Genomic DNA, 7,764 nt, shown 5'->3' on the forward strand with positions numbered 1-7,764 from the left:
CACCATCCAAGACACATTTAGGAAAAAAGAATAATAACACCATTCAAAATAGTATCTGAATACCAACTCCTGTATATTTCTTTTAAATTCTCAGAAAAACAGTCATAAAAATACTTTAAAAGACAAAATGTTTAGTATCAAAAATTAAGAGCAATAGACAACATAATGGCAAAACTGAGAGAATTCTGTGCGAATTTTAAAGCATGTGGAACAGGACTGATGAGAATCCTGTTGAGTCCTAACTCCTGGTACTTCAGGATATGATCTCCTTGTTTATAAAGGAAGTATTTACAGATATATCCAAGTTAAAATGATGTCTGTAATGTGGTCCCTAATCTAATATGACTGGTATCATTATAAAAAAGGGAAATTTAGATAAAGAGACAGTCACAGAGGGAAGATGATATGAAGACACACAGGGATGGCTAGATGTGGTAGCTCACACCTGTAATCTCAGCACTTTGGGAGGCCAAGGTAGGAGGATCACCTGAGACCAGGTGTTTGAGATCAGTCTGGGCAATCTAGCAAGACCCCATCTCTACAATTTTTAAAAAATTAGCCAGGCACAGTGACACACACCTTCAGTCCTCAGTTAAGCCCAGGAGTGTGAGGCTGCAGTAAGCCACAATCACACCTCTGCACTCCAGCCTGAATCACAGAGTGAGACCCTGTCTCAAAAAACAATAATAATTAACCATGTGACTACAGTGATGTACCTATAAGCCAAGACACTTCAAGGATTGCCAGCAAACACCAGAAGCCAGAAGAAGCAAGAAGAGACTCTCAGAGCCATCACAGAAAGCATGGCACTGCTTACACCTTGATTTTGGATTTCTAATCTCCAGAACTATAAAACACCCAGCGTCTGTTGTTTTAAGCCATATGGTGTTTGGTATTTGGTGATAGCAGGCCTAAAAAACTAATATACTACTTTTGCCTCGTTTCACATAGCATAATTTATAATATGCTTTTAATCCAGCTCCTTTAAATGTATTCTGCACCCTATGTAGGCTAGATATGCAAATGGTACCAGAGGCCCCTCTGAGCACCCTTCCCTTTCTTCATCAGTTCTGCTCACTCTCTCTTTTTCTCTCTCTTTCTGCGCCCTACTAGCTTCTCAGTCTGAATTTGGCTCTTTCACAGGTAGTTCATCTCTGGAATCTTACCCCAGCCCTGTCCCTGCTCCCCTCTTAAAGACAGGCTACTTTGTGTTTGTCCACTGATTCTGTGTACCACAAAGCTAGGACACCACATGTTCTTGCTGCCCCTTGCCTCGTCCACACCTAGTTCAGAAAATAGTATCATAAAAAGATAGAAAGACCCCAATAAAACACTTATCTAGATAACTTACATTTTAAAGCACCAAAACATTTTTAAATATTTCACAATTTTAAATGGAAATCTAAAATATTAGCTAATTAATTAACATTAACTAATTAGTTGAGGGTAGTTGCTGCTGAATAGATGTTTTGACTTGTTGATTCAGGATTATCATCAAGAACATTAGTTATACTACAGGGCTACAATAGTGCCTCAGCAAGCTGTTAAGATACATACATCTGTCAGAACTTATCAAACGGACTCATTCTTTAATTTTAGATAATTCCGATTTTAGTACTTTTAATTTTGGTCAGTGATTGTATGGCACTGTAAATGTGGCAACTCTTTCCTTCTCATTTGTTTCTTCTAATCAGCACTGTCCAAATCATCTCACTAGCATTACATTTGTGAGCAATAAGATGCACAGCTACAATCCTCCTTCAAGGGGAGACCTGTTGCTCCAGCAACAGATTTAGTCTAGTGGCAGAAAATGCTGCCTTTCCCAAGGGCACACTGTTCTCCTGGAGTTAATGTTCAGAGACAGACAGACAGACACACACACACATACACACACACAAAGTATACCCTTAACTGCAGTTTCATTTTTCATGGTTTCATTTACCCATGGGCAACTGTGGTATGAAAATATTAAATGGAAAATTCCAGAATTCTAAAATAATTTATATATTTTAAATTGCACATCTTTCTGAATAGAGTGATGAAATCTCACATCATCCCACTCCATTCCATCTGGGACATGAATCATCCCTTTGCCCAACATATCACTGCTATATAAACTCCCCACCCCATGGTCATTTAGTAGCCATCTTGGTTACCAGATAGATAGTTCACAAGAAGAAGGATAAGTACAACCTAATAAGATACTTTGAGAGAAAGACCACATTCACATTATCTTTGCATTATAGTATAATTGTTTTATTTAAGTATTACTTATTGTTAATCCTTTATCTAGTTTATAAATTAAACTTTATCATAGGTAAGTATGTATAGGATAAAAGTTACCAGTGGTTTGATCCACCAGGGGTCTTGGAATCCATATACAGTAGTCTCCCCCACTCCATGAATGAGAGTGGACTGCTGTAGATGGATATGTGTATGTATGTATGTATGTACGTATGTATGTATGTATGTATATCATACATATGTATGTGAGATAAGATATATTATCATTCCAAATGGTGGGTTAGCTGTTTAAGAAGAAAGCTTCCCTAAAGATCCTCAAATCTCACCAGAATGCTTGCTATTATACTTGGTGAAATCTATCTTTTCAAAGATAGTAACCACTATTTTTGTATGTATTTTCATCACAATTTGACTTTTGTGTCAGGTGCTTCTTAGCAAATTGAAATGATGTAATATTCCATTATACCTTTTTAATGAGTAACTAATGCTATGATATTTAACTTTAAACTGGAATGTACTTCTTTCTTGAACAATGAAAATGAATGGTGTACTGAAACTTGCTGTCTTCCACTTAGCCATGCTGTGGCTTCACAACGAAATGGAGAGAGACTTGGCACCTATTACTATTGTCCTATTGCAACACAGATACATTAACATGCAGCAGTATTTTTCTTAGATTGTTAACTGCTCAAAAGGAAAATGAGAAACATTTTTTTTTATACAGAGTCTTGCTCTGTCACTCAGGCTGGAGTACAGTGGTGCAATCTCAGCTCACAGCAACCTCTGCCTCCTTAGTTCAAGCGATTCTCATGCCTCAGCCTCCTGAGTAGCTGGGACTACCGGGACACACCACCACGCCTGGCTACATTTTGTATTTTTAGAAGAGATAGGGTTTTACCATGTTGCCCAGGCTAGTCTCGCAATTGCCTCAAGAGATCCATCTGTCCCAGCCTCCCAGAGGGCTGTGACTACATGTTTGAGCCACCGTGCCTGACCTCACTTGCTTTTAAAAGTTTTATATACAGCTGCATGTAATTAGATCTTAAAGTTTCTTGGGTATGATGATGATGATGATGATGATGATGATGGCTATAAGTGTTTTGAGAGAGCTACATGGCAAAGAAAAAACAAGTGAGCCTGTATTAGCATCAGTCATTGCTCAGAATGTATTAGTATATGAATCATTTAAAACCTTAAACAGAATCTCAATTTTATACTCACTTACTTCATATTAAATTATACTTATTGAACTGAAATCAAATCTAAGCCATGTTTTAAGCCCCAAATTTAGAATACCACATATATTTTTAAGTTTCAAAAGCAGGTGCTCTGGGGAAAATATCATAAAAATTTTATAAAGAAAAATGCTAGTTCAATACTATCTTGACTAAACATTGAAAAAGACTGTCAAGCTCAACAGTTGACTGATCATGACCCCATTTGAGATGTCTGTTCTTAGCTATATTTTCAAAATCATCAAAGTCATTCTACAGTCTCTTGGTAAATTGTCAAAACTGTCTGGAATTGCTGTTAGGTTCCAGCCACATCTGTCTATTCATGAAAAGTTAAAAAAAAAAAAATACCAACAAACTTAGGCCATCAAATTTAAGTTCTTATCAAAAGGAAGCCATTGTATATTTTTTCTTTCCCTAGAGGATTTACAGTTTTAGTGAATTGTCTGAATTACACTCACCACAATAACAGCAAGTTTCAGAATGACTTAAAACATCAGAGGCAAATGAGAATCCAACCAATATACAATTTTAGGTTAAAAGAGATTGTGTCATGAGACATCACAGTTTTAGAATTACTACTTATGGACAAACTGATTTAATAGGCATTGCACTACTTTTCAGAACTGAAATATCTTCATAACAAAGATGTATCTAAGAAGTACTTAATCTTGGATTGAAACTATATAGGTGGAAAAAATATTAAATATGATAAGTCTTATTTTTCTCAATACAACCCAGAGAGCATTACAGCAGGAAAGTTGTTAAATGAGAAGTAGAATACTTAGCAGAAGTTCTTTCCATGGGTTGAGGTAGAAAGATATGAAAACTTGCAGGATGAGCAGGCTACAAGGGAATGGCTATTCAGATAAGAGTTTGCACCACAAGGACTCAAAACATGTCAAATAGATTTATTCACTAGCACAAGATTCCAACAATGAAACCCAAGACTTCTGAAGGAACTTCTTATAACCAAGTTCACGCTGCTCTCTGTAGAGTAGTTATATGGCAGTGCAACTGAGGCCAAATCACTCACTGACACACTCACAATCATTTGTATAATGGAATATTGAAAATGTTTGATTTTATGATGCCATCTATGACTACTGTTGAAGTAACTGAAAGTATCCAAGAGAATGATAGCCTTAATTATGTGTATCAATAATGCCCATGACTTTAAATATGTGGACCTCTTTCTTCTTTTATGTTTTTAATGTATGATTCTGATCCTGGAAAACAGATCAGCCTTCCTCCAATTCTAAACAATATTCTTCATGCAGAAGTAGGAGGCTAGAATAAATTTAAGGTAAAAATGCTATTATTCAGGGCTGGTTAGGCATGTCTTCAAAGAATTTGATAAAGAATATTTATCAAATGTTTAAAAATGTTATAAATATGTTTATATTTATTTTTAATATATTTAAATGTTTAAAAATATTTATTTCCTATACCAATTACTGTATTATTTTCATAGGTGAATGTAAACATAGCAAAACACAAATGAGCATCTGAAGTTTTCTAATAATTTAATTAAAGATGTAATCACTCTTTTCTGTACATAATCTGACTTCCTGTTAATATTTGTACCTAAATTATCATCTTATGACACAATAAAGTGAAGAAATAAAATTGTGCTTAAGTATTCAAGGAACTATCACTACCTACATACATTACTGTGTGTTATGTCCACAGTTACAATTGATCTGATGCTTTGGGTCAAGAATTAAACTGCTGAAATAAACACCATCAAGGAAAAAGTGATAGTGAATTTGCAATCTACTCATTATTGTAAAATGGGGAACAAGGTTAGGTCCCTGGGATGACTCGGGTGGAGCATGTGGTGAAACTCAGTTGTGGCATAATTCAGAAAAAATGACTTAGTTGTTAACGACAGTCAAAAAATTAGAACACAAAAGCACACAACTGACATGAGAGAGAATCCAAAACAGATAAGGTATAGAGAAAGGGCTAGTATTGCAGTTAGGAGAACAAGTTCACTGCTACCCAAAGAGCCAATTAGGTATAAAACAAGGCCACAGGAAAATGTACGATGTTAGCTTGAACACACCCTTTGTGGACAAGCATCAACTGAGTTCAGCCCAGTTTCACTTTCTGCTGTGACCAGGCAGCACTAAGTTGAATGCAGTGTCTCAAATTGCTGCTCTTTCTTTCTCCAAAACACAGACTCTCCATGCCACACAACCACTGCCAACGAATGGGAGAGAAATGACATTTGTCGTTCAAGAGTGTCTTTCCTACCTTCTTCAGTGCCTCTTTCAACACTATGAAGTTAAACCAGACACTGTGAGAGCTCCCCTGATTTTTGGTTCTTATGATGATCATTTTTGTGTGTAGATAGTTGTTAAATTTGGTGTTTCTTCATGGGGGATGATCAGTGGAATCTTCCATTTGGCCATCTTGCTCTGCCCTCCTGCCCATATTCTAATTGGGTTTTTGTTTTCTTACTATTGAAATGTATCCTACTGTGGCACTCCTTATTTGTCCTATAAACTCCTTATCAGACGTACAGTTTGGAAATATATTGTCCCACTTTACAGGTTGTCTTTTTGCCCTGTTGATTGTTTCCTATGTTACTCAGAAGCTTTTTAGTTTAATATAATCCCACTTGTCTATTTTTACTTATGCTGCCTATACTTTTGAAGCCATATCCAAAAAATTATTGTTCATATCAATAGGCCTTTATTAAGTAATATAGCAGTACTGTTTTACATGCACACATGCTCCCTTACTTACAATGGGGTTATGTACAAACAAGCCCATGTAAAGTCAAGACATCATAAACTGGGAACCATGTATATATAATACCTGACAGTTTACAAAGTGCTTCCACCAACATAAACCTACTCTATCATCATAGTCATTCTGAAGTAAATTTAATTTTAATCGTTCAACTGATGCAACTTCTCAAACACAGACCATGACTTCCAAACAACATCGAGTATAATGCAGAGCACAAACAAGAACGGCCTAGCAAAAGGAAGCAGAAAGTTAAATAAATATAAGCATTTGCTAAAAGAATCAAAGAGAAAAAGTGTTTTAAAGAGGATCAGAAAAGACATAATTTCATCTAAGATAAAAATAAGATATGAAGGTATACTATGTGTCACAGACTCGATGTGTCCTACATGAATTTATATGTCAAAGCCCTAACTCCCAGTGTGCCTTTATAAGAAGACGCTAAGACAGCTCTCTTCCTTTCTCTCTCTCTCTCTCTTATCTCTATATCTCTCTGTCTCTTTCCCCCATATTAGAGGAAACAAATAGAAGCCAGGAAGAGAGCCCTCACTGTAAATCAATTTTGTTGGACCTTGATCTGGGACTCCTAGCCTCTTGAACTGTAAAGAAGTAAATTTCTGTTGTTTAACCACTCAGTGTATGGTATTTTGTTATAGCCACTCAAACAGACTAATACAGCATGTTTTCCAGAAAAATAAGTGAGAGAGAAGAAAATAAGAGACCATTGTTAACCCAAAGTACAGAAATTCTATTTGTCAAAAACTTTTCAATTTCCTATTATATGATTACAAATGACAAAGTAGAAGAATTGTAAAAATAACTATTTAAAAGAAATGAATTGTGAAATTTTAAAGACAATTTTGACCAGAAATTTTTAAAAAATTAACGTTAGATTTGTTTTTTCTTGATTTTGTATTTAAAAGGACGATACTAGCAATTTTAGAACAAACTGAGACAGGTTGTCTAAGTTTCACAAAAAAATTGAAAAGTTTTCACAGAGAAGTGTTTGAAAAATCTATTTTAGAGGTTTTTTCTAAACATGTAAGGTGATCAGTGAAAATATATTCCATGGCTCCAGAAGAAAAAGAAATGGAAGATATATCTCTATTAGAATATGGCAATCTCTTTCCTATTCCCCAAATATGTGATCAAGTCCAGACTGTATCACTCCCTCTGGAAATCTCCTCTGTCTTTGTCATTGGTGGGGTTATCAACATCTATTTGAACACAGATCCAGACTCTCTCTGCCCAAGAGTTGGTTCTCTGGGTAACTGAAACTTTAACTGCCTTTCACTGGGGCATGCGCACCGAACACCCACCTTGGATAAATATTGCACACATGAAGCTGCCCCACAAAGGCGAATGTGAAAGCTAAGAAACATACCTTTAGACGGTTTGTTCCAAAGAGACCCTACTGTGGCTACTTCTTTCTCATAGTTCTTTTTGTCCTCCTCTGTCCCCAATAAGAAACTAATAATTCTCTCTTCCTTGGGTCACTAGTCCTTTTCTATCATTTGAACAGATGGACAGC

Source organism: Callithrix jacchus, chromosome 16 (assembly GCF_049354715.1).
Source record: "Callithrix jacchus isolate 240 chromosome 16, calJac240_pri, whole genome shotgun sequence".
NCBI classification, from domain to species: domain Eukaryota; kingdom Metazoa; phylum Chordata; class Mammalia; order Primates; family Cebidae; genus Callithrix; species Callithrix jacchus.